We start from the raw sequence: 6,723 nt of genomic DNA on the forward strand, positions 1-6,723 counted from the left end.
GCTTCAGATGGGGGCTGGTTGCCAAACAGACCAACCATGTGGTTAGAGGATTGGAACTTTCAGTCCTACCCCAGGTCACCCGGGAAGGAAGAAGATTGGGTTCGATCACCTATGGCCAGCGATTTAGTCAATCATGCCTACATAATGGAACCTCCATAAAACTCTTAAACGATGGGGTTTGAAGATCCTCCAGGTTGGTGAACACATTGAGGTGCTAGGAGAGGGACACACCCAGAGGAGGCATGGAAGTTCTATGCCTCTTCCCTTATATCTTGTCCTATACATTTCTCCCATTCGGTTGTTGAGTTGTATCTTTTATAATAAACTGTTAATAATAAGTAACTATTTTCCTGAATTCTGTGAGCTTGTCTAGCAAATTATTGAACCTGAAGAGGGGGTTGTGAGAACTCCCTGAACTTATAGCTAGTGGGTCAGAAGTATAGATGGAAACCTGAGACTTACTGTGACAGTCCTATGGGACTGAGCCCTTAAGCTATGGGACCTGTGCTAACTCTTTGTAATTAGTATCAGAAATTTGAATTGTAGGACACTCGGTTGTGTCCAGAGAATCGGAGAATTGGTTGCTGGATGAAAGAAAAAAAACACACTTTTCGTGTCAGAAGTTTTGTGAGTAAAAACGTTATCACGTCTAGCTATGGAGAAAATACATTTGCACATAAAAAAGTAGATGACAATCTAAAATTACAAATGTATATATTTGAATGAGTCTTACCAATATTATTTCTAGAGTGTTCAGGAAAATTTTCAAAAAGAAGATAGAAGGTCTTATTATCAAAGAGGAAGACTGAAGCAGCGAGAGGACTAAGAAGAAGGAGATCCATATCCATACAACCATAATGTATTGATATATCTTCCCACTAGAATGCCATCCCCATGAACATAGGATCATCTGCTGTATTCAGTGCTGAATCCCCAGTCCCAGGCATATCCTATATCATCTCCATGTAGAATGGCTTTGATGGAAGGAAGACTGGCATTCCCTAACATCCAGGACACTAGACATAGAGAACACATATGCATGCACGCACACACACACACACATATTGACCAGTTAGTCATGGACTTTATACAGTGGTTACCAACCTCATAGAACTCTTTCCTCCAGAGGAAACATACAGTAGATATTTAAGGTTTAACATTTATAGCTGATATATCAACAATGGATTAGAAGGGAAACTTAAGGGTATATCTAAGAAAGCAAGTATTTTGATCCCTTAAAATGAACCTGATGTTCCTATAAGAAACAAAAAATTAAACATCTGGAATGACAAAAAAAGACACAGCAAAATCTAGACCACTTCAACCATTAGTGTCAAAAGTACTGAATTGTGAACCTAAAATAAGAGTTTCTTTATAGTTTACACTTATTTTTTAATTAAAAAAAATTTTTTTTGAAGTACAGTTGACTTTAAATATTATACTAGTTTCAGGTGTACTGTTTATAACTGTTGTTCCCAAGGTGGAATGGAGAGAACAGAAACAGAAAATATTGATATGTTTTTAAAAGTTCTAGGTAACTTAAAGAGAAAAGAGCAGGCCTCAGAGTCATTTGAAGGCTCTACTTCACAAGATGAAACAAAAGGTGAGAGCTCTAAAGTGACCTGGCCAAGATGTGTGTCCACAGGATGCTCAAGAAATCAGAAGATTTGGTGCATTAAGTCAAACCACTACAAATTCAATGAAAATTCAATCTCGTAGTGGCAGAAGCTTATTTGCGGGCTATCTTTTCCATCTCATTTATTTATCACTCTGGAAACACACAAACTTGAAACTGCATGCACTTGAGAATTAAATGTATAAGATGTATAAAGCACTTAGAACAGTCTACCATATAAGTTCTCAATAAATACGACTCTGTTAAAATAATAAGTATATTAATAAATATTTTTGGTTTTGGATATCCAAAATATTTTGTTGTACTCATGAAAGCTCCTTCAGTGTCATCACCTATTTTAACCATGGCTTCATATTACCCTGTCATGAAATTCTACGTTTCACTCAGTATCCCAGCAAGGAGTTCTTGCACCAGAATGCACTAACACCAAAGAATCTGAAGCATGCATGATAAAGGCCATTTCTACAGTGAATAATGAACAGTATTTATGAAAATTGGTTGGTGCTCAGCTCCCCAGGGTATATTCTTTGGTCTCTGTTCGTCCCACTATCTACTGCTTTGCTCCTATTTATATCATCTTCATCAAATAATATGTCTAGCAGGGGAGTTGGAGGCGGGGCATGAAGGTAGAAACCAAATGTATGAAATCTTCAACCCACCAAAATGGCTTCACTTTATCAGTACTGGTAGGAGGCTTGTTATAGGATTAAAAAAAAAAAAAACTGAAGAAATATTCATATAAGAATCAGGAGATCCAAGGCATAGTTCAAATTTTGCCACTGAGTGACGTTGGGACTAGTTACTTAACTTCTGTGACTGCAATAATATGTTCAAATTAGAAAATCTTCCATATCCCTTCCAGTTCTAAATTCTCTGACCGATTAATCCACTATTTCCCAAGATACTCAAGAATAACCTATAAATAGGAAGGGTCAGGTCTTTCTCCCACCTCATCACATTGTCATTTCCAACATGCACCATTGCTTTCTAATTTTTTAAATGAAATCCTCTAACAAAGCCAATGATTCCTCCATTACTCACCATGAACAAAAGGGCCATATTTGTTTCCCAATCTCCAGAAATACTTAAATAAACATATGGTATAGCAACAAGATCCCTGGACCCAGAAGATCTGGATCCAACCTCTGATTTTACCACTTACTAGCAGTTTTACTATAAAAATAATATCAGTTAAAGAATTGCAGTTACATTGGAGATTTTTGTGTTTGATTCCACTTACTTTAGAGAAGAGCAACACATCCTGAGAGATTAATGATACACACTTCTAGAGATATAATGGAAGCCTAGTGGGGTTTTTTTTCAATACTTTGAAATGAATGGTTAAGAAAACAAAATTAGCACCAAAATATGTTCTTCAAATAAAATCCAATATTCAACTTCAACATATGATCAGCTCACAGTGATGCCAGAGCCTCAAGGATTCTACTGGACCTCTCCACACCTTCCATCTTAGCCCTGAGGCAGTACAAACTCAGTCCTAGAACTTCCAAAGCCCCTTTTCAAAGTGGCCATCAGCATCACCTGGGAGCAGAGTAGAAGTGTAGAATCTCAGGCCCCACCCCAAGCTCACTAAATAGAATCTAACACGTGACACGTTCCCCAGGTGGTATGTGTGCATAGTAAACGTGAGAAGCACTGATCTAGAATACAATTTTAAAACTGCTGAATTACCCCATGCTGCTCCCCCTAATTAAAATCACTGGCTTAGCTTTCTTACTGCTTACCTCAGAGTGTTGTTGAGACCATGAGTGTGAACTCATTTTGTAGAGTACACATTTTATAAACAAAAGGTACTCTTGTTAGCTCAAGTTCCTAGAAGCTTCTGCTACCTTCCTGCTTGTACTCTAGCTAAAATTTCCTCAAAATTCCCATTGAAAAGAATAAATCTACATGATAAAACTATACCCATGTCTTAACAGATATTTCACAGGGAAAAAAATGCTTATTTCATCTAATTATAGAATTTTTTTATAAACAATAATTCCATGTGTGCATTTTCTCCAACTTCTGCTGATCTAAGTCACTTTCATTGGTTGAAGTATTTTATTGTTTACTGTTTTCACTGTATACCAAGTGGGCTACATTTGTTAAGTTAACAAGTGCTTTATCCAGTTAACATACTTAAATCCCCTTTCCAATTAGTACATCCTACCTCAAATATTTAAAGTCATGAAGTAAAACCATTTAAAAAACTTAACATAGTTAAACAAAGTATAGAGAAAAGGTCATTAATAACTAAGAGACACTCAAATAAATATACTGAATGACTAAATGAAAAAAAATTGAAGAAACAGACTTCAAATAGGTTGACCATATCCATCTCCTAATACCCCTCTCATATCCTTTTGTATTAAAATACTAGTTTTTATTTGAAAATTCACTTCCAAGAGGCTACTCCTTAATCCTAGATTTTTTCAACTGATAATGTGATACACAACAATATAGTTATTTTGACTTTCCAAACGCTCAAAACCATGAAGTTAACTTAGTTTGTCATGAGTAGATTTGACTCATTATGCTTTTCTTGTGTTCTCCCTATTCAATTAATTTAAGGAGAAAACCCATTTATATACCTGAACTATGAAATGGTTGAATGATCTCATGATCCCTCTTTCATCCCTTGATTTTATTTATTTTTTTACTTAATTTGAGTCATTATTAAAGAATAGCTTCTATTACAAAATTTATATATTGGACATCCTGTTAGCCTTAGTAATTATTAGGAGAAATTAGTAGTTAATAGAAAAGAAATAGAAACATCAAGCAAGTTATCCAAGATCAACATCATACAGGGAATTGGCAACATGATTAAGAATAAAAACAAATGTTTCAAGAAAAGATGCATCCTTTTGATTCCTTTGAAATTAAGATAATTGTAAAAAAGAAGACCACTCATATTTTTGAGGAATATTAATTTCAGTTGGTGGAAACATGAAGTTAGAAAAGAAACAAGATTTATATCATTTGGAAGATTTCAGTTTTATTTATTTAAGATTTTTTAAACTGTCTCTCTTCCATATAGAAAATAAATCTCCCAATACAACCATTCCCAAAATATTTAGTAAAATGCTTAAGAATGAGAAAGACTAGTGACAAGAGACTAACAGCATTCATCTTGCCTCTTTATTCTAATAAGCTTACTTGAAAATCGAGCAACACATAAAACATTTACTGAGCTGTGTTTTGTGACTAGTGGTAAGCCAAGTACAATTGGGATGCAAAATAAGTTATGACACATAAACAGAAAATTAAGACAATACAGGGTTTCCCTGGTGGCACAGTGGTTGAGAGTCTGCTTGCCGATGCAGGGGACATGGGTTCATGCCCCAGTCCGGGAAGATCCCACATGCCACAGAGCGGCTGGGCCCGTGAGCCATGGCCACTGAGCCTGCACGTCTGGAGCCTGTGCTCCGCAACGGGAGAGGTCACAACAGTGAGAAGCCTGCGTACAGCAAAAAAAAAAAAAAAAAAAAAAAAAAAAAGACAATACAGATATGCACCTAGTACCTTACAGATTAGCTGAAGGACATCTAACTCAGCACGGCAGAGGGAGGTTGAACAGGAATGCCACTGTTATAGTGGTTATGCTAAGAGAAATAGAGAAAATGACATTAAACTAAAGATGAATAGTAGATGGCTGGCCATGAAAGCAGGTAAAAGGGGGAGATCAGCCAGGTAGGGGAAGGGAAATCCCCAGGTAAATAGACCACAGGACCAAAGACACAATCATGAGGAAAAAGTTGTAGAAAACTGCAAGTAATTCAGTGTTGCTGAACCAGAGTTCCAGGGGGATGAAACTGGATCATGGATGACTTGTACGTGTTGTCAAAGCAGTTTGCAATTTAGTCTGTAGATAATGAGGAACAGCCTGATGTAGTGTTATTGACATCTTAAATAGCAGTTTTCTGTCAGTTCTTTAGAGGATGGGCTTGAAGGTGACAAAAATAGAAGCAGGAAGACCAATAAGAAGACTGTTTTGGTGGTCCAGCCAGAATTGAGGTAGCGTAGATAAAAGGGAAAGAAGCTGAAAATGTTAAGAAGTACTTAAACATTAAAATTATCAACTTATGACTGTGTAGATACGGAACTGTGGGAGAGGAAAATGATTAAACAGGAAGTTTAGAAAGAGGAGGCATTTTGAGAGAAGCTGATGCGTTGTTTCTGAAATATTAGGATCAAGGTGATGATGAGTGGTTGACAGAAAGTTGGATATATGAATCTAGAGCATGAGGATTAAGGCTGGGATATATGGGTTGAAATAAGAGAATGGATAAGATCACCCCCTGAGTATTTAAAATGACAAATGAGTCAGGGATAGAATCCCAAGAAACACTGACTTTAAAGGATAAGTCATGTGCAATAAGCCCATGGAAGAAGCAGGGAAGAGAGGAGAACCAGCAAAACACTTAGTTAGAGAAGACAAGTGTGCAAAAAATCAAAACAGACTGTTACCTCTGATGCATGCCCATTGGATATGCCAAACAGAACATTATTTGTGACCTTAGAGATGTCAGTGTATGTATTGTGAGGTAGTGGGAAAAGAAGCAGATTGTAGTGAGTTCCTTTGAGTAGGAGATGGGTGTCTGGAAAGACGTTAGAATCTCTTTTGGCTTACACAGGCAGGAGGTAATGTCCCATCACCTGGGGTGATATATTATGGGATGAAGCAAACACAGAGATAGAAGTGTCCAAAGTAAGCAATGTGCAGAGAAGTCTGACCCAGAGGTGGAATTATGGTTCAAGGCTAGGATTCTTAGCCTAACACAATGTGTCCTTATCTGAGAGAAAAAAAGGATTTCAAGTGAGGAACTAGTGACTGAAAAAAGCATTATCATTAGAACTTGAAAACAAAGGAACCACAAGCAGAACTAGTAGTAAGATTGACTTTTATTGTTGTCTCCTGCAAGTTACTCAAAAAAGATCCCTTAAGTATACCCAGATTAAAGGCACATCAAGTTACACAGAATGTATGGGGCTAGAATACGCAAGCAAGATCAAGTGACTCTAACAAAGGGAGAAGAATGTGGGGATAAGGAGCCAGGGGAGCAGAGAAAGGGATTGACAGG

The sequence above is a fragment of the Hyperoodon ampullatus genome (genome assembly GCF_949752795.1).
Source record: "Hyperoodon ampullatus genome assembly, chromosome: 5".
Classification (NCBI taxonomy): domain Eukaryota; kingdom Metazoa; phylum Chordata; class Mammalia; order Artiodactyla; family Ziphiidae; genus Hyperoodon; species Hyperoodon ampullatus.